Here is a 21,760-nt window from a genome sequence, read left to right as displayed (position 1 = left end):
CTTTTCTGTGCACCAGAGGGCCTCATATTTTCCCTCTTCTGCTCCAACTTCATTATACAAAAACATACGTCAGTGTATTTACTTCTGGGCTGCATTTTCTTTTCAGAGTTTTTTTTCACTTACTTCACAATGCTTATTTATTTGCAAATATTTCATAACCAAGATCAGCCTAAGTCATCCAATGTTCAGGCATTTTCTCTCAATAACTATTATCCAAACACAGTCAGTTTGTGAAGAGTGTTATTCAGTGAAAAAGCTTGGAATTTTAGTATGTTGGCAAATTATCTAATCACTTCTAAGTTGATTTAGTTCAGTAGCATTACAGAAAGGAAAAGGTTTGTGTGATCTTTCTTAATTAAAGTTATCTAAATGAATTTGCATCACTATGTCTCAATATGTAGCATCACATCTCTTTAACTTGTGAGAATCCCTTCTAATTAGCTCAATTAATAAGAATTTCGATTCAGAGGATAGGTTGAAGTTTTCATATTACCCTGAGGAATAGAGAGGAATGAGTTCTAAGTTTTATGAGGTTTTACAAATCTTATAACATGTATTTTAAACCAAATGCAGCACTTAATGCTGAGGCAAAGGTGATGTGTGGTGCTTCTTACATATGCCATGTGAAATTCCTGTTTTACACTGTTACCTGAAGTAGCCTTGCCCACCATCCCACCTGCCTGTTTGAATACCAGTGTGAATCCTACATGTGTTCCCACACCAGGTCATTTGGCTTCTCTGTATGAAGCTGTATTAGTCCATTCTCACTTTGCTATGAAGAAATACCTGAGAATGGGTAATTTATAAAGGAAAAAGGTTTAATTGACTCACAGTTAGGCATGGCAGGGGAGGCCTCAGGACACTTACGATTATGGTGGAAGGCATCTCTTCACAGGGCGGCAGGAGAGAGAATGAGAGCCAGCAGGGGAAATGCCAGATGCTCATAAAACCATCAGATCTCCTGAGGATTCACTTACTATCACGAGAACAGCATGGGGGAACCATCCCTGTGATTCAGTTACCTCCACCTGGTTCTGTCTTGGACATGAGGGGATTATGGAGATTGTAAATCAAGGTGAAATCTGGGTGGGGACAGAGAGCCAAACCATATCAGAAGCTTTTAGCACTTATTCTAGCTCACAATGAACTCTTCCTTCTCCTAATTTTTCTGACACTTACAGTCAGAATCATGTAACTTAGCACAATAACGTCTTGCATGACCTTTGATTGACCAGCGTCTTCAATGTCATTCCAAGCTTTTCATGTCCTAGACAAAATTATGTATGTAGACTAAATGTTCTACTTTTTCACATTCATGCATATTTGCTACTTTAGTCCATGTAATTTCTTACTATGGATCCCAAAGATATCATTGGCTAAAGTTATATTAACTATTTAAATGGCACTTCATACTATCTTGCATATGCTCAGTGTCCAAATTAAGTTTTTTTCTGATTGTTTCCCCACCCTCCACAAATAAATATGTACAAACAAGCAGACATTTACTCTGAAGGGGTCCAGGTACCCTACCTAAGTTGCATGCCAAAGAATTATTTTAAGTGAGACTTCCAGTTTTGTCCTTGGATATCATCAAATAAGTTTACATAGATATTTCTTCTGAAATAAAGCAAAGAAAGACTTAAAAGCACATTTACCTAAACATATGGAACCTGTCTTCATACCTACCAAAAGCTCTCAGTGTTATCGATTTAAAAAATATGACCTGAAAATGAGATCTGTGTTCATTTTGGAACAAACTTCAAATTTGTGTTTTTGTGCTGAGACAAATTGGAAACCTCATCTTTAAGCAATAAATATCTCTGGCAGATTCTCTCTACTTAAGCCACTCAAAGTAATTCCTTGTTTCCAAAATTTGTAGAAAAGCTTCTGAGCAAATTATTTCTAAAATGACAGACTTTTTTTTCTGTACTTCAAAAACTATATATTGCATGCCTACTCTAGGCATGGCATTGTGTTAATTGTACCACGGATGATGTAACAAAGACTAAAATACCACCCATATCTAGGGTGACTATATAGTTTTTCACCAAACTCGAACAGTCTTGAGAGTAAAAGGGAGCTGTTAGAATCCTACTGGGCTGATGGGCATAAATGGAATTCTGCATGTGAGGTCACCCTGTACATCTGGGTCAGTTTCTTATGGCTACTCTAACAATTAGCACAAGCCCCGTGGCTTGAAATAATGTACATTTATTCTGTCATAGTTCCAGAGACCAGAAGTCCAAAATCAGTATCACTGAGCCAAAATCTCCATGTTGACTGTCTGCTCGCTGGGGACTCTCGGGAGAGTCCTGTTCTCCTCCCTTCCAGCTCTGGCAGCTGCCCGCAGGCCTTGGTTTGTGCCTGCATCACTCCAATCTCTATCTCTGTGGTGGCATTGCCTCCTCCTCTTCTGTCTTTATGAAATCATGCTCTACCTCCCTCTTTCGGGGACACTCGTGATGATGTTCGGGGCCCACCCAAATAATCCAGGGCAGTATCTCCATCTCCATGTTAACTTAACCACAGCTGCAAAGACTCCTTTTCCTCATATAAAGTGATGTTTACAAATTCTAGGGAAAAGGCCTGATATCTTTAGAAGCTATTATTCTGCTCAGCACAGTATTCCCATCTTTAAAAATTAGATGTGATTCAGTGACACATGAGTGATATGGACAATATTGTGCTGTAGAAGAAACAAATCACTTGACCTTGAGGCAACTTACCTTTAAAGAATAGGCAGAATTTGGAATAATACAGAGGAATGCATTGCTGACGGGTACAGCACAAAAAAGGTTTGGAGGAGGGGCTAAGCAAGGATGTTGGGGAGACAAAAAAGGAGACCATCTTGCCTTGAAAACAGAGTTCTTGCAAAAGCAGCAGGAGAGAAGCATGAAAGTCAGGTTGGCATCAGAGGGCTGGTATTTCCTCATTCCAAGCTCTCCTCATTCTTCTACTTTGTTTGCTTGAAAACTCTCTTTCTCCTTAATATCTCAGTCAGTTCATCTTTATACCTCCATGATCCTTCACTTCTTTCCCCTTTGATAATTTCTGATGCTCTGCTTCTGAACTCTTCCTAAGATCTGCCAAGGTGATTTCCCTCCCTCTCTACTGCTGTTCCTGCTCCTTGGCTTTGTAGCTCTTCTGTACCTGACTGTGAGCTCACTGAAAGAAAGGACTGTGGCATGTGCATTTTTGTGTCTCCAGAATTTAATTTGCACAGGGGGTAATTTATAAGGGGTGAATGAATGGGTATGGAGATTTATACTAAGGACCCTGGGACTTCACTGAAGGTCTTTAGTGATAGTGCTGGTGTTAGTGGTGGCGAAAAATTTAATTATTTTCGCCAGGTAGGGAGCTCTTCCTTCCTCCTCTTCCCATTGGCCTGCTTTTCATCACAAACAAGCATGAAACTCCTCAGGCACCATCTAGGTCATTCTAATAATTTTAGCCCTTCATCCACTTGGGAATAAATACTGAAATCCTCCCTAATAAAAAGCTAGGCACAGAATATTCTTTCCCAGGATATTCAGAGATGGTATAAGTTATTTTCTTCTGTCAATTTCAGGTATTTTGGTCTCGCTTTCTCATACGTGTTAACCCACTTTTAATAATCTACCCATTTTCTCTTGTTCTGTCTTTAGGCAGTTGGGAAATAAGTGATTGGCTACTTGTTCTTGATATCCCGTAGATGAAGTTGGTTTCTGGTTGCTCTAATTAAAGGTGACTTAAGTAGAAGAAATTAGGTGTCTGCCCATTAGTAAGCAAGGTGATGTTCACAAGCTGCTTTGCCACTATTGATCTTGAAGCTTCAACCCCAGCAGCTTCCATTAAAGTCGGGTATTAACTACTAGTGCAGCACAGTGGAAGGAACCAGAAGAACAGTTCTTTGGGTTCCAGCAACAAATTACTTCTGAATGAAACCTCTGATTAATGGCTCCAGAGTTGCCTCTTTGTTTTGCATAATTAAGTTTCATGGAGAGTTTGCAATTAATAGCCTTGCTATCACCCAGGTGGAAATAGCCAACATTTATTTGGCCAGCAGCCTCAGAAAGTGCTGGGTGGTGAGTAAGAAGCATTTATGAGGGGATTAGGTGCATTTGGGTCATAATTGAATAAGGCTATACTTACTTCTCAATAAAAAGCTACAAATAAGATGACCTCATGGTACTACTCTAAGCCCCCTTTCATTTTTTTTTCCCCCTGCTGATCTGGGTCTAAGAACTCCCTTCTCTAATCAAATAATGGCCATAATACAGAGAAATTTGTAATTATGCATGAAAGTTGACTGTTTCCTCTTTCTACATATCCAGCACATAGCTTGTTTTATAACTTTTATTATGGCCACTTTTGTTGTCACACAAGCAGTCAGATATGCAATGCAGATGTCAAGTAAACCCTAGACTCTTGGGCCTGCCTGAGAAGAAAGTCTAGATTCATTGGAACCACTGGGAGACAACAAAGTGTCTAGTACTTTTTCTGGTGAGCAAGCCAGGAATCAATCATTTGTTCATATCAAGAGCCTAAAACATGACCAGGAAATGTTCTTTTTAGAGGTTATTTTTTTTCTCCTGTGGAATGAAATTTTTCTGACACAGCCATTCCTCTGACCAATATCATTTTGATATTAAGGCAGAGAGACCAAGAGTAGCCATTGTAGGGATGACATCCTCCGTTCTAGTCAAGTTTTCCTTGGGTCAATACAATTTTAAAAATGAATAATAGCAACTACTTGTATGGAGTTTTCTACATGCCAGCTGTTTTTTTATGCTCTTTACTTGAATACATTTATTTAATGAAGAATTTGCTCTAAATATTTGATGACTTTTACCATTTTCTTTCTTTCTTACTTCCTTATTTTTACCGTCTCTCTCTTCCTCAATTTGTTGATTTCCCCTCTGCTCCTTTCTCCTGCTCTCCTTCCTTATCTGTGTTCTTGGCTATCTTTATACTGTGTCTGGAGGTAGATCAAGAGAGCAAGAGAAAGCAGTATGAAACTTGGAGAACACAATTCAAGGCCTGGAACTAGCATTGTACATGTGTGTGTTTTTGAGCAAGGCGATGAATCAAATTGGGCCCTATGTTACTTATAAAGAAGCAAGAAGAAGGAGGAGTAAGAGGAGAATGGGGAAGGAAAGAAGAAGAAGGAGGAGGAGGGGGAGAGTTAGGAGGAAGAGGATGAGGAATTAGAGAAAGAAGGAGAGGAGGGAACAGTAATAGTATCTATTCTTCCCGTAGTAAAATATTGCCATAAAGATCAAAGGAGGCAGTGCCTATGAAAATCCTCTGTAAATTGTATAGAACTCTACAAATTCAACTTTTTTTTGCTGACCTCTTAATGGATATTTTAATGAATTTTACTAGGATTTCAATTCAGGCATATGTTGTTTAGAAGAGAGAGAGAGATCATGCTCTAGACAAATTGGGTGCCTCATTATGCACTTACCAGGAGGAAAGTGATGCCATTCCTCGATAGAAAACCATTTGTCTTGCAAATTTCTATAATGAACAGATTTTGGGATAAATACTATGTAATCTGTGATGACAGTTCTCTCATTTCTTTTTTATTAGTTCAATCTTCTCAGCATCTGAATCACATAGCTACAGAACCTCCATAATCATTAAGGCAGCTGGGATGTATGCATTTTTTCTCCTTTCCTTGGCACATCAGAGTCCCCAGTCAGTTCCTTGTTACAGGGCCTATGTTCTAGTAGCAGTTAAATGCACCTGTGTAAGAATGCCAGACTAGAAAAGAAAAGAAACAGCAGGCTGCAAGGCCTTTGCAACAATGTGCCATTTTCACAACTGACCTTCACCTGGGTATTTTTAAAACTCCCTGGGTTTTACTTGGAGCTTGTGGAGAATTTGCATTGCACCAAACATCCCTTTGCTTAAAATAAAATGATCTCAGTGGAATATAATGTGGTTGTGATAAACTCTAACTCTCCTTATTCTCTCTCTTTTCCCTTTGTCTTTTTCTAGGTAAGTGACATTTGATTATTGTCCTGAGCTTCTTCAGGAGAGATCTCAGAAGCCTACCTAATTGTCAATCCCATTGGAAGGAAGTCTTTGGCCAGTTCCTATTCATCCTTCCCAGGTGGTCCCATTTCATCTTTTGGCTCCTGCAGCATGGCGGGGCACACGGAGGTATGACTGTTCACTATTAATGGGTTTGCATCTGTTCATGGTAAAATAAATGTGAATTCTGGATCAGTGTCAATGATACAATTATGAGAACTTCCTGGGAACTGAATGCCAAAAAACCATCATTTTACCTCTGTACGTCAACTTATTGTGTGAATTCCCATGAATTCTATGTTAATCTGTTTACTAAGAATGAACATCAACAAAACATCTAAGTGAATTATAATAATTGCATTTATACTAATGACATCACAAGTAAGTTCTGCCTTTTTTGAAATGAAGAAAACAGTCTTAAATGTATTGTATTTATATACTTGTTGAACACATGGTTGGGTCTGAGAAAAGTCAATCTACCTTATTACTGAATTATAGTGTTCCACATGCTTCTACACAGAGTTGGAAGCATCGTATAAAATGTCAGGAAAAGAAAAGCACAGAGGGGCAATGGGTGATGCAGTTCTGTTAAATGAAATTAACATTTATCTGCGTCGGTCACTTATGGGACATTGAAGCACCGTTTCATAAAGGTTACTGCAGAACTATTCTATCACCTCTAGGATCAGAGTCTGTAATGGAGTTGTTCAGTGGGCTTCCAGAATCATGGACCTCACACTGCAGTACCTGTGTGTGGGGTCTTTTAATTCAGGTGATTGTGAAGGCCAAACATGGGCTCACAATGACTGGAGCCTGCACCAGAAGCAAATAAACAGCTAATTGCAGACCTCAATCTAAATAAAACACAGACAACAGTGTATTCTGAGTATTACCACCAGAAATCCCCTCCCTCTGCCAAATTGATGAAAACGTTACCCAAATGAGGCTAAAGAAAATTTCTCACTCTGATTCAGGCAGAAGACATGCTCTTGACTCATCATCCTAGTTCCATAGTATTTATGGACACATTTTTACATTCAATGACAATTTACGTCTATGTAATTTTATTAGTTTAAATACATGGAGCATCTCTCTTTACTTGTTAAGGGATAATTTTCAGAAACACTAAAATCATGATTCTCATATAGACCAAAAATAGATGATCATTAAATATTTTATTGAGTTAAATTATTTAACTCATTAATGAGGAAACCTGGCATATGTTATATTTGTTTCAAAATGTATGTCAAAGAAATGCAAATATATATGAAATACAGCACTATTGACTGTGATTTGCAAATGGACACAAAATTGTTTTTTTCCATGAATTTGAGGGATGTCAACTGAACCTATACCAGAGGAATTTGCTTGCATGTCTTTATACAAGAACTATTTTGCACTGCTGTCAGTTATCTGTAATATAGTGAGTAGTAAAATAGGTCCAAAGCAAAGAACACCTAGCATGAAATAACCCAAGCCCACCAGCAGCCCTTGGGCATACTCTGTCTATGGAGTGGTCATTCTTGAGTTTCTTTACTTCTCTAGTAAAACTGCTTTTACTTGAAAAAAAAAATCCAGTAAGATATGCTTGAAACAATGCATTTTTTTCACTGAAGATGTCTGGCAATCTTTTTTGCTTATTTGTAATTTCCTTACACACTTAAGAGTATAATAGGAAGTTGCCATCCACCATACTTTCAGATTCTATCTATGCTCCAATGCAAATCTAAAATGCCAACCTTTTTTGAATTTTGTAAGCATACCTACCTTAGCTTTGTGTGACTCCTGGAATGCCTAGTTTTACCACTTCTATCAATTAAGAAATTTTTAGTATTTTCTTGGAGAAGTGTAGGTTCTTAAGAAATATTTTTTCAACAAATGAAGAGAACTTTAAAGCTATGCATTCACTAGATGTTTTTTACTCTTTGGTTGTTTACTGAGTGACATTATAAAAATATTCCCCAGTGAAAGAAGTTGGGTTTAAAACTTTCTGTTTGCAGGCTGGGCACAGTGGCTTACACCTATAATCCCAGCACTTCTGGAGGCCAAGGCAAGTGGATCACCTGAAGTCAGGAGTTTGAGACCAGCCTGGCCAACATAGTAAAACCCATCTAAAAATACAATAATTAGCTGGGCGTGGTGGCAGGCACCTGTAATCCCAGCTACACTGGAGGCTGAGGCAGGAGAATCATTTGGACCCAAGAGGCGGAGGTTGTGGTGAACCAAGATTGCACCACTGCCCTCCAGCCTGGGCAACTAGAGTGAAACTCAGTCTCAAAAAAAAAAAAAAAAAAGAAAGAAGAAAATTTCTGTTTGCAGCAGTTTTGCCCTTGAAACATTTTTGTGCATATTAATTCATTACCCTTTTGGTGTGGCATCCTGCAGACCTCACACCTGGTTTATGTCAATAGAATTGTCATGCAGCTGTAGCACATTACATAAGCCATGTGATGGGTTGTTTCAAATGTGGGTGTGAATCAGGATGTCTACTTTATCAGGTTGGTCCACCTACCCAAATAAGTAAGGACTGGAAAGGAAAAGAGGTGGCTCGAGTTGAAGAGGAGAAGGCAGGCGCTATCCAGCAGTGGTAGAATTCTTTCTGGTGTAGCCTTGTGACTTCAGCCCCTGATCTCAAGCACCAGGGGAGGCCACTGGTCTCTTCTGTATGTGGGTGTATTGCCTCCCAGCAGATGTGTGAGAGTCATTTCTGCATGTGCCCATTTGCCTCTGCAGAACACTACTTCATGCTGTTGTCAGTGATGAAAATCCCTCTTGGTGGTCTAAAACTATGGTACCACATGGACCCACAGTGATGACTTTTTCAGGGATGCAGTGCTTCCTTCGACCACATCCCAGAAAATAATATCATTTTCGCTGTGAGCAGCTCTCACTGAGATTCCCTTAACTCTTCTCACACAGAAGATCCAGCTGTGCTACTAAAAGAAGTTTGAAAGTGAAAGACCTGCTGCAATATTTTTCTTCTTCATGAACCATCTGGATGATTTTCTGTGAGGTCTTTTTTTTTCTTTAGGACATAAGGGTAATATGCTCAAAGAGAGCAGAGTCTTCAACCAAAATCTCTCACCTGCTTCCTCAAGCCCTAATGGGCACCTGTGTGCTAGTGGATTTACTGTGTGGGTTTCTCTTCCAGATCAGACCTTAAGATCACTGTTGTGTGATGTATCTCAGCCTTGATCTCTCTTCTTTGGGGTAAATTGGAACCAGACAGTGTCACTGACTTGACTGAGATGTTGACGATGACCATGGGTGGGCTAAGTCCAGAACTCAAATCTGTTTACTCTTTTTTAAATTTTTCTTATTTTATTTTATTTTAGGTGTATATTATTTACAGCATTTCTCCCCATGTTATCCCTCCCCACCCCCTGCTGTCCTTCCCTTACCCCCTCCAACTGCCGCCAGTGTGTGATGCTCCTCTTCCTGAGTCCACATGTTCTCATTGTTCAATACCCACCTATGAGGCCATGTGTTTGATTCTCCATGGCACATGCAGGACTGACATGGGAAGGAGAAATGCTACACATTTAGTTATCTATTGCTTAGTAGCAGTGTTTGCTGCCTATTACTTGAAGGGCCCCCACATCTCTAAGAATTGCCTGTCAAGCATATACTCAGGGTGAATACCGTTCGGTCTGAAATCTATTCACGTTTCCTCAGGACTCATGGACTTTGCAGTCAATGAACTTTCTTGTGTTTTGTAAATACATGAAAATAGGATTGCAGATGCTACTTTTTCCTCTTTCCCTATGCACCCTCCTAGTCACAGAGGGTATGCATCTCCAGGATGACCGAAAGGGAATAAAGGTTGAAAATGGGGGGGGTAGAGAAAGAGCGTGGGGTGCTGTGACTGTCCTTTGCATGTGTCTGCTCAGGCTCTGCAGTCCATGCTGTGTCTCTCCTTCTTTTCTAAAAATTCTACCCAGATCTAAAAACAATTGAGATGTCACAGAAGACTTCTCCCAGACTGAGGTGCTGGATTATCTGCCTAGCTCTGGGTTACTGAGTTGTGCATATGTAGTCTGAGTCTACTTTCTCAGACTTCTTTAGGGAGCAGCTGGTCATGGGAGTGCAGCTCTGAGTGAACCAGCCACCCCGACAGCCCTTCTTCCTCTCTTTTGCCTTCTGCCCCCTTGAAAGCAAATCAGACCTCTCTTCTCCAGCCCACAGTCCAGAGCAGAACATCCCCATGTATGAATTTTAGTTGCAGACTGACTTCTAGAATCATGATGAGAAGCCACAAGCAGTATGCCAGGTGGTAGGGAGTGAGATTTGGCTTCCTTATGTAACACTGTGCAGCTCATTCACTGAATGTCACTTTTCCTTGAGTCCACATATTATATCTCATTCCAGCAGATGCAATAAGGTGAAAATATAAGGGCTTTTGGAATGCAGTTTATTAAGACATGTTTTGAAGCCAACTGGAGAAGCAGTGGCTGGAAATGTTAATCACAGTAAACCCCAGCATACTGACCTGGGTGTTGGAAAGAAATGGAAAAACCACAATGAAAAAAGGAATATTGCATCTCTATTGCAATGAGCTTTTCTAGGAGCTGGAAAAGGCATTATTACTCTTGGAGAAAAGAGATCTCTTTTTCTTCTCCTCCCTTTTGATTTAGACTTCTGTGAGCCAAAGTGTTCTGCTGTTTTAATGGTCTGTTTTAAAGATGGAAAGGGCCCTTATGTGTCAGAACACAAGCCTGTCCCAGCCAGCACGGGGCTTTGTTTGATTATGAAGCTTGTTTGGGATAGATGATATTTTTATAGCTTCTGCTTTGCTTCACCGATGGCCATATTGATGTAGCTCTCCAGGACGAACCTAATAAATAGTTTATAAAACTGTAAGGCCATTCTCTTGGGTAATCTACCACTGTGCCTACACACACTGCAGAATTGTACATCCAGAGCGAGCTGGCTTCTCACACATAAGCCAGCCACAGACCCTGGGGTGGGAGGTTTGGTGTATGTGCATGTGTGTGTGCACCTTCAAAAGAACCACCTGAACTTTTCTGTGAAGACCTTAGAATAGCAGTGGAGAATAAAATGCTGAGACTGGGTATCTCATTAATGTTGCTCAATTTGTGCTCAGATGCCCAGGCTGCTGGAAGGGTTGGGACTCAAAAGCAGCTGTGGAAAACCTTCCCCCCAGGGCTGTAATCATGTATGGTCTCACTGTTTACCAAAAAACAAGAAGGAGTGGGAAGAGGGAGGGAAGATGGAAAACTGGGTATGCTAGAAGGAGTGAGAAAAGGGTGGGAGATGGAAAAGTAGGTGGAAGAGGTGAGAAAAGGCACAGAGCGTGCAGCACACAGGACCTACAACCATGTCAGGTGCCTTTCCAGGAGGACGGTAGATACTGGCTTTCCCTAGGAAAGGATAGGGGTTGCACCCCTGAGGGGTACCGCAACAAGCACCCTGACCACCAAGGGAAGGGGGCCGGTGTGTAGATCTCCTTGGCAATCCATGGCTGCATGCTGGTGCAGTGGATGTGGGGCTCATCTCTCAGGTAGGGGAGCGCCTGTGCTGACAGCTCTACCTGCATCCTCTTTAACCAGCACACAGCCCCATGAAGCACTGATCATTATCATGATTTTGGAGACGAAGAGCCAGCTTCAAATAAATTTATAAAACAAACAAAAAGCAAAGGAACAGCAACAAAACAACCCCAGAATTTGCCTCTTGGTGGTTGAGCTAGTAAGCCGCAGAGCCAGAATTTGAACACAGGTTTTTGTCTGACTACACCGTCTTGAGCATTGAGCTGTACATGGCATGAATAATCTTGGTGTTACATGCAAGTGAAGCGGGCAACTATTTATGAGATGTGATTTTAGACACTTAAAAAACATTCTTTCCCGGAAATCCCTGCTGATTAGAATATTCACCTAAGTATCTCAGGCTGATGTCTAAAAACACACCTTGACTTTGAGGAGCTGAGACTTAGGACAATTCAAGTGTCCTGGGTAGAATAACAATGTAAGCTGCTGTTTCTTCTTGAAACTCCATTCCTGTGGCCTCACAGGGCTTAAAGTAATTGGAAGAAGTTTCCAGACAAGCCAGTCTCAAGCTCTGCCTCCATTCACTCAGTGGAGATGGAAACTCTTCTGCAATCCTTTCCAGATAGCTGTGGGGAGCCAGGGCATTCTGCCCATGTATTCCATGGAATGGGCTCCTTGGCTTCTGGGATGCCTGTTATGTTTTGCTCTCCTCCTTCTGTTGTCTGGTGATATCTTGTGGCATAATCCCAAACCAGCCACAGGTGCCACTCAGGAGTCTCTGAGGCTGGTGCTTACAGTGCCTCTGACTGTGGAGGGTGGTCCTATCTGCACTCAGGGACCTGGGCCGGTTTTCTGCTGCTGCACTTACTATCACATCCCATCCCACAACATCCTAGAGACATTAGTCTTTTCTTTCGGATGGTCCATATGGGGAAGAGTAAACTAGTTCTTGGAATTTTGATTTGTTCATTGATTGCACTCAAAGTTACCTTAGGGCTCAGGTACAGACCAGAAAGTGACCTGAATTACAGGCACCATGCTCTGCTGAGGGTCACCTCTCTAATCCAGCATTTGCCTGCTTTTGTTGAACTAAGCTGTGGTAACCCTAACCATAGGGTTACCATCCCTCACTGGATGCCTGACCTTCCCGGTCTCCACAGGTGCCCAGATACACCTGAACGCCAAGGCAAAAGTGGTATAGGTGCTGAGTCAGAACTTTGTGATGCTGCATTCGAAGGTTTTCCTGAATATTCCTTGCATCTAGGGCCCAATTGAAAAACATGCCACCTTTGTCACTGCGGAATTTGAGGAGATTTCAGATTTTCTTAATTGGCTAGAGAGTAAAAGATCTGGAGCTTTTTCCACTGGGAAAAGGGGTCTCTGTGGTTTGCCCATGATCAAGTTTTCTTCTAGGATTCCTCATTCACCTCCATGGTGATTAGGTGACCTGGTTAGAACAGCCCAGGGAGGAAATGGATGTTAATCCCCTAGTGTCTGTGCAGACCCAGCACCCTTCAGTTATCTGATGAGGAGAGAGGGTTTTCCGTGGGTGTCCATGGACCTTTAGAATTTTTAAAAGACAAAGAAAAAAGAAATAAGAGTGTAAGTTGTGTCCAGGCTTAAACATTAACTGTGTGACCTCACTCAGTTCAGCACCCCTGTCTCAGGTTTCCTTTCCTTAATGTGAATAAAGAACAACAAAACTAGCCCTAGTCTCTAAGACTGTACTGATGAGAATAGTGTGAACGTTTCCTAAATCAGGGTTTATTATCCAAAACAAATAAATGATATCAACCTAATCCATTATTTGCAATACTCTCATTTCAGCAAAAGCAAGCAACACAACATCTAATCCTAGGATAATTCTAGTCTGCATTATTTTCATCCAAATCATGGCTGTGACTTTCTCATTCACATCCCAGGGCCTCAGTTTCTCCCTGCATGTCTGTGACCGTGTTCGGAGAGTGCCATATGTGCATCCCTGAGTGGGTTGGAACCAGCACTGTGCTGGCTGTTCTTGTCTTGCTTCTTATCATCTCCTCAAATGCCTGAGAGAGGTGCACTAAGGGATGAGGTCAGGCAAATGCATAGTCTTAATTACCATGAGTTTTGGCCAGCGCCCCAGTGCAGTTAGCCTCCTGTGAGCTAACCCCAATGTAGAGACCAGAGGTCTTTCTCAATTCTAATTATCCTTTAGAATCACCTGAGAGATTTGAAAAAACAGAAACAAATGAACAAAAACACTGGTGTTCGGGGCTTTTCCCTCAGCACCCCCAAGGGATTCTGATTGAATTGATCCAAGGGATGGCCTGGGTATCCATATGTTTTTAAAGTTCCCATATAATGTTAATACAAAGCCCAGTAACCACAGATGCAGAGAGCTCCTCTTATGCGAGCTGTAGCCTTCCATCCCCAGCAGTTCATATTTTCTATTTCCCCAGGCTCATGGTTGAGTCTGCAGCCCACTCAAGACACCTCTTCTATACACTGGTTCACACCAAATTTTGTCTACTTATCTGTTTATTTGTTGGTCTTCTTTTTTCCTGAACATTCCCATGAAATAAATCAGACTCAATATCTGTAGTTGCTGTTTCTGGTCTGGTGGACACGAACCTCTGGGAGCTATCAAACTGCTAAAATCCAGCTCCTGTGCATGTTGAAATAATATTTTGCCCAATATGGTGGCTCATGCCTACAATTCCAGCACTTCCAGAGGCCAAGATGAGAAGATGCCATGAGACCAGGAGTTTACGACCACCCTCGTCTCAATAATAATAATAAAATAATTTAAAAGACTAAATACATTTGGTTAAATTAAAATGTCGAAATAATTTCACTGTTTATCTTTTACACTTTTTAAAATGTGACCTCTAGAACACTTAAAATTATATATATATGGCAAAAAAAAAAAAATGAGCCATGTGGTTGATATTCCATTTCTGTAGGAAAGCTCTGGTCTGCAGTTGGAAAAAGGGCCGGGAATTGCTCTTATTAGTGTTTCTCTTTGTATCTCATCTTCTCGTCTGTCCACAGCCCCGCCCGTCTCCTTCCAGGCACTGTGCGGAAGATACAAGGTCTTGCCCTTTCCCTTTAGTTCTCTCAGTGATGTATTTCACTTTTTCTAAATCACCCAAACTTCCTCTGCACAGTGCCTCAAATAGAGTAGCTGCTCAACAAATGATTGACTGGTTCATTTGCGCAATTATTACTTACCCCAAAAGGCTTTCTGTGGCCCTTTTAAAATTAATGTTGCTCCATTTATTCATGCAGTTTAGAGTGCTTAGGTTCATTTTCTTTAGAAATGCATGTATCTCCTCCACATCCTCGAGGTTAGTGAAAGTCGATGGTCAGGCTCCAATTTTACTGAGGAGCGAGTGAATCACACCAAGAATAAATGAGCAATGTGGCCGCCGGGGCCACTGCCCACGAGGCTCCATTAGTTTGTAAACGAAATATCCAATATTCGGAAATTAATCAGTGAGAAATCAAATGAACACTGAGTTGTGAATATGGCGTCTTCTTAGGTGAGTACTTTTCTGTGGCGTATCCGGAGACATGGATTTAGAAGCCAGGGGTGGGGTGGGGCAGGAGACTGATTCTAAGTCTACCTGCCCTTGAACACACTGACTTGTCTCCCCATTTGAAGGAAGCCTGCCTCTCCATCATTTCTCTTTCTTCCTATTTTTGTGTGACTTGTACTATTATTTTGAGTTACCAATTATCCTTCTGCAATGAACTGCTCCATTCACTTGGTGCATGTTTATATCTTTCCAATGACTCAGTCAACTCCTACCGGGCAGGACCATACATTTTACTGTTCACGTCTTTGTACTACAGCCTTACAGTGGGAACTCAGCATACCGATACACTTCCGTTAGTTAGGAGAGATTTTACAAAATGGCAAAATCGCATATACCTTCTTTAAGAAGTTAAATCATTAACTTCTTAATTCTTTTTTCATTTAAGAAAAAAGGTTTCTTAAAGTTTATAAATAGTTGGAAAATACGTAGGTAAACAGAACTATGTTAATGAGAAACATTATCAGAAATGGGTCACAGTTAATTGGAGATGTAGCACTCCTTCCCTAGCTGGCTCCTTTTAACAGCTGAGGTCTGTGCCTTTTCTTTACCTTTTTTCTCTATCCTCACTGACACTGCTGTCTCCTTAAGTCTGATACTATTTCAAATGAAGCAGTATAACGGATCATAACAAGTAAAACAGATCTGCACAAGGAGTCCACATGTACGGGTCTCTCTAAGATTGTTCTCTAGTCCAGCCCCCATTCAAACTTATCTTTCAAAAAGCAGATGAGTTATGTTTCTAAGGTCACTCCAGGGCTAAAAAAGACTTCAGTGGTTGGTCATTACCTGTGGTAGGGGAGGTCAGATAACTTAGATTGCCATGTATGACCCTTTGTGTCTTGAGCTTCATCTAGCTCACTGCATGTCCGTCCTCCCCTCATACTCTGTGCTCAGCCATTGAGTACAGGGTATATGGGGAGCCTGGCTCATCTTCTAAATGGGACAAACACACCTTGCTTGACTCACCTCTCTCATTTCAAATAAACTCTTCCATTTCTTGGATTCTCATCTAGAATTCTTGTTTTCCTTCTTCGTGAAGTCTCTCATTACTCTAGGGAGGATTAATTAACTCACATCTTGTGTTCTGACTTGATTTGTTTATGTATCTAATAGCATATAGAGTTGTAAGTGATTGTGGCATACAATAAGACCCCCCCACCCCAACCCCTCTGTCCCTAGACTCCACGTTCTCCTAGAGCAAGAACCATGTCTACCTTTTTTTCCATTTGGGGTGCTCCTGCTATGTGGCTGGCATTATACTTATAATAGCTCATTTAAATCTTTAAATTGTTTTATGAAACCATATTATTATCCCTATTTTGCATGTGATGAAATCGAGGCCCTGAGTCTCAGTTCCATTACCCAAAATCACAACTGGTGAATGCTAATAACCAAGACTTAAACGTGTGCTCTGTTTTAAGGCCAATGGTCTTTACTCTGCAATATGCAACTGTTCTCATGCACATTCATATTTTCTGTGCCTAGTATCATGAGTTACTAATAAGTAAAATACTAACTAAATGAATGAGACCAAATTCCCAAGATCTCAACTTCCCTTGAGTGAAAGCCTGACTCCATTCCCACTTGTGGCCCCCCTTCCCTCCCCATCCTGTCTTTCTTCTTTTCACCCGTGCTGTCTTGCTAAGAAGGCAGGCTGTTTTTTGGTGGTTGGTTTATTGTTTTGTATGTACTGCAAACATTGCAAGTGCTCCCCAGCTGACAGTGACACCCCCTTTTGCTTTCTGATATTTTCAGTGTCTGCTGCCAAGACCCGCTGTGATTCTTGTGACACAGAGCTGAGTGTGAGAGCCAGAGGGGCCTCTGACAAAGGCCATCCTGAGGCTGACAGGCGCTGGGTTGTAATGAGCCTGCCATTTGAGAGAGCTGCAGCACAGGTTGGGTTTGAGTTTATCCTCCCTCTTACCTCCCTTTCCATTTGATGTAGATTGGCACAGACCAGCTTTTTCTCAATGTAAGAACATAAAGACGTGAAATAATCTCAGAACAGGAAAAGGCCACACAGCTCGATATATTGACCTCTTCTGTTAATATTTCCAGTGATTCTCCATTTTGGCAAAAGAGTTTGGCTGATTACTACTGGCAGGAGGAGACAAAGTGAGAAGGTTTTTTAGGGTTTGACTTTTAGGTGTTGGCAGGGAAGTGGTCTGTGAGAGTGTTAGGCCAGCTCCTCAATTTGGAAAGGAGTAAAAAAACTGGAAGCAGGTGGGTTTCCATAAGGCTCACAGGTATGTGGAGCTGAGTCCAGATCAGAAAGTGAGTTTTCTAAGGCATGAGGCCCATAGCGCTATCCCAAAACATTACCTCCAGCAAAATGAACCTCATCTACTGAGATCTATGCCCTCAACTTCTATCTCAAGATTTCTCTGGTAGAGTTATCTTGTAGTCTGGGATTTGCATTCCTCTTTGATCTGTGCTAAAGGGCAAAGCCATCTGGTCCCAAGAACAGTTAGAATGCTAACTGTGATGATGACCACATGTGTTAGTTTTTTTGTGTGTCACTGTAAACAAATACCTGAGGCTGGATAATTTAAATAGAAAAGAGCTTTAATTGGCTCATGGTTCTGCAGGCTTTGCAGAAAGCACGGTGCCAATATCTGCTCAGCTTCTTGTAAGGGCCTCAGGAATCTTCCAATCATAGCAGAGAGCTAAACAGTGTGGCGTAGGGTGGGGCAGGCATGTCACATGGCAAGAGTGGGAACAAGGGGTGGGGAAGGTGCCACACTCTTTTAAATAACCAGATCTAGTGGTTGGTATTGGTAAATAACTTATTACCATTCACTACTGTGGGGAAAGCACCAAGCCATTCATGAAGGATCTGCCCCCATGACCCAAACGCATCCCACCAGGCCACATCCTCAGCATTAGAGGTTACATTTCAACATGAGATCTGGAAGGGGTAAACATCCAAACTGTACTATTCTGCCCCTTCCCCATTCTCCAAAACATCATGTTCTTCTCACATTGCAAAATACAGTCACCTCTTCCCAACAGTCCCTCAAAGCCTTAGCTCATTCCAACATCAAGTCCAAAGTCTTAAGTCTCATCTGAGACTTATATTCTTCTGCCTATGAGCCTATAATATCAAAAGAAGTTATTTACTTCCAAAATACAGCGGTAATACAGGAATTGGATAAATATTCCTTTTCCAAAATGGAGAAACTGGCCAAAAGGAAGGGGCAATAGGCCACACACAAGTCTCAAACCCAGCAGTCATTAAACCTTAAATCTCCATTGTAGCCTCCATGCCCCATATCCAAGGCACACCTGTGCAATAGGTGGGCTCTCAGGTCTTTGGGAAGCTCTGCTTCTGTGGCTTTGCAGGGTGCAGCCCCTGTGGCTTCTTTCAGAGGCTGGAGTTGAGTGCCTATGGTTTTTCCAGACTCAAGATGCAAGCTGCTCATGGCTCTATCATTGTGGGGTCTGGAGGGTGGGGGCCTTCTTCCCACAACTCCACTAGGTAGTGCCCTGGTGGAAACTCTTCTTGGGGGCTTCATCCCCCCATTTTCCCTCTGTCTGCACAGCCCTAGTGGAGGTTTTCTGTGAGTGCTCCATGCCTGTGGCAAGCTTCTGCCTGGGCACCCAGGCTTTCCCATACACCCTCTGAATACTTGGAGGAAGCTGCCAAGCTTCCTTCATGTTTGCATTCTGTGAGCCTGCTGACTTAACGCCATGTGCAAGCTGCCTGTACTCTCTGGAATAGTGGTAAGAGCTGTACCTAAGGCCCAGCTGGATCTGGAACAGCCAGGACATGGGGAACAGTGTCTGGAGATTGCTCAGGGCAATGGGGCCTTGGACCTGCCTCCTGAAACCATTCTTTTCTCCTAAGCCTCTGGATCTGCGATGGGAAGGGCTGTCCCAAAGACTTTGGAAATGCCTTGGCTCCCTTTCAGTCATTTAATCTTGCCAGCAAGTGGTTGCTCCACAACCTGCTTGGATTCCTTCTCTACCACAGGGAATTTTCCACACTGCAAATTTTCCAAACTTTTACTATCTGCTTCCCTTTTAAATGTAAGTTCCACATTGAAGTCTTTTCTCTTTCTTCCCAAATCTGATTCGAGGCTGTTAAAGGCAGCCACATCACTTCTTGAATGCTTTGCTGCTTAGAAATTTCTTCTGCCAGATACTGTGAGTTGTCACTCTTAAGTTCAAGATTTCACAGATCCCTAGGATGTGTATACAGTGCAGTCAAGCTCTTTGCTAAGGTATAGCATGGGTGGTCTTTACAGTAGTTTCCAATAAGTTCATTATTTCCACCTGAGACCATTAACAGCCTTGGTTTTACTATCCATATTTCTACCAGTATTTTGTTCACAACCATTCAACCATTCTCTAAGAAGTTCTAAACTTCCTCTCATCTTCCTGTCTTCTTCTCAGCCCTCTACACTCTTCCAACTTCTGCCTGTTACACAGTTCCAAAGCTACGTTCACATTTTCAATTATCTCTATGGCAACACCCTACTCCTTGGTATTAATTTTTTTGAGTTAGTTCATTTTTGCATCTCTGTAAAAGAATACCTGAAGTTGAGTATTTTATAAGGAAAAGAGGTTTAATTGGTTTGTGCAGGCCGTACTGGCACCTGCTTCTGGTGAAAGCCTCAGGAAGTTACCAATCATGGCAGAAGGTGACAGGGACCCAGCATGTGTCACATGGCAAGACCATGAGCAACAAATGTAGGGGAATGCCACACTCCTTTAAACAACCAGATCTCACACCAGCTCAGAGCAAGAACTGCACATGACCATGAGAACAGCACAAAGCCATTCATGAGGGATTCATCCTCATCACCAAAACACCTCTCACCAGGCCCCACCTCCAACATTGGGGATCACATTTCAACATGAGATTTGAAGGAGGCAAACGTCCAAACTATATCACCACATCAGATGGATCCATGATGCCTCTTCAAGCAAGACTACTCCCTTTCCAAACTTTCCAAAGTGTCTCTAGAGTGAGGGGTGATACCCAGTGAAGGACAGTCTGCAGGATAGATCAGCCCACAAGCAGCAGTTCTCTTGTTCAGACAATTGTTCTGGTGATTCTCTTGAAACTTTTCAGCTACCAGGTTGGAATAATCTTTCCTAAGCAATGAAAACATTGCCCAAGAAGGTTAGGTCAATGAGAAAAGGTACCTGGGGCAGTACCTAACCACTACTCTCTCATTGCTCTTGATAAAAAATTCTTTCTCTCTCACCATTTGCCACTCTGGTTACTGGTTGATCCCAAGTCACAAGAAGCCCTCACTTTCTTGAAATATTTATCACTCTTAGCATCATATCCCTGGAAGTTATAATGAATCAAGGAAAGTCTAAGAGGCCTCATTGTTTTTATGAAACCAGAGCACCAGCTTGTGCCAACAAAATCATATTCCATATGGACTGTTCTTATTTTGCCTCCTCCTCTTCCTGAAATAAGTATGGATCACCTGCTAAATGCAAGGCACGGGACATGCAATTATTCACACATAGTACCTCAAGCAACTGAGAGTCAACAGAGCAAATGTTAGGTGTTGCTCTGGAGATACACACAAATGTTAGGGGATTTTATTTTGTCTTGAAATTTAAAGCAGGTCCCTAATGAAGTGTTCCTTGAAAGCAATCTGGCAATTGAAATTTTAGCTGAGGTGACAGAAGATCTGTTAGTTCATTTAAACCACTTTGAGACCACTTTCTCCCTTGCCAGAGGTGAAGAATAATTCTGAAGTGTTCCTGCTTCACATGTTTTCCTGCTGCAGCATCTAATGATGTTTATATTCTCAAACTGTCATAGATACTTCTAAGATTATGCAAAATTCTGGACATACTCTTTCTAAGGAGAGAAAAGGACAGGCTGGTAAAGAGACAGAATTTATTTGCAAGGCTTAAGTAAATGGAAAGATACAATGAAACAGAGAGTGGTGTCTTATGCAAATTTAGGAGGGTGCGACTATTTTCCCTGATGATCGTAAACTCATTGAGAACAGAGGCCATATCTGTCTTCACTCTGCACTCCCAATGTTCATACACAATTCAATTGTTTAGGTTCCATAAATACTTCTTCCCTGTCCAGACCCACTTCTCATCCTGTTAGTCCTGCTCTTTTATTTTTATCTGGATTGAGGGTTGGGGAAGTGGCTGGAGAATGAGGCACAAGCATTGACCCATCACTATTTCCTCCCAAGTAAGCAATTAACTCCTTCTGCACCAGTATTTACACCAGTATCTGCTAAGTTTTGAGAGAAAAAGAAATTTTAAAAATAATTTGGATTTCTTGTTTATTCTTTATGAGTAGAGGTTTTTTTGTTTTTGTTTTTGTTTTTTTTTTTTTGAGACAGCTTCACTCTTGTCACCCAGGCTGGAGTACAATGGTGCCATCTCTGCTCACTGCAACCTCCGCCTCCTGGTTTCAGGTGATTCTCCTTCCTCAGCCTCCTGAGTAACTGAGATTACAGCCACCACGCCCAGCTAGTTTTTGTATTTTTAGTAGAGATGCGGTTTCACCATGTGTTGGCCAAGCTGGTCTCAAACTCCTGACCTCAGGTGATCCACCCGCCTTGGCCTTCCAAAGTGCCAGGATTACAGGAGTGAGCCACCGTGCCTGGTCTAGAGTTGTTTTTATTTCTTTGCTTAAGTTAGGGAATTAATGAAAATAGA

The 21,760-nt window shown here is 41.7% G+C and overlaps 1 protein-coding gene across 10 annotated transcripts in view; it reads left to right on the top strand.

Annotated features, from left to right (window-relative positions):
- OPCML (opioid binding protein/cell adhesion molecule like) overlaps positions 1–21,760 on the top strand; it is a 1,172,302-nt gene that overhangs the window by 239,901 nt on the left and 910,641 nt on the right. For 4 of the 10 annotated variants that reach the window (XM_078339866.1, XM_078339868.1, XM_078339864.1 and 1 more), the window contains one exon: positions 5,983–6,147. The exons of the other annotated variants lie outside the window; for them this stretch is intronic. The gene's annotated coding sequence lies outside the window, so the exon portion shown is untranslated. The remainder of the gene's footprint in view (positions 1–5,982; positions 6,148–21,760) is intronic. 10 annotated transcript variants of the gene reach the window in all.

The sequence above is a fragment of the Callithrix jacchus genome, chromosome 10 (assembly GCF_049354715.1).
Source record: "Callithrix jacchus isolate 240 chromosome 10, calJac240_pri, whole genome shotgun sequence".
Classification (NCBI taxonomy): domain Eukaryota; kingdom Metazoa; phylum Chordata; class Mammalia; order Primates; family Cebidae; genus Callithrix; species Callithrix jacchus.
Note: the sequence above shows the minus strand (reverse complement) of the source record. Positions and strands in the feature narration are given on the sequence as shown.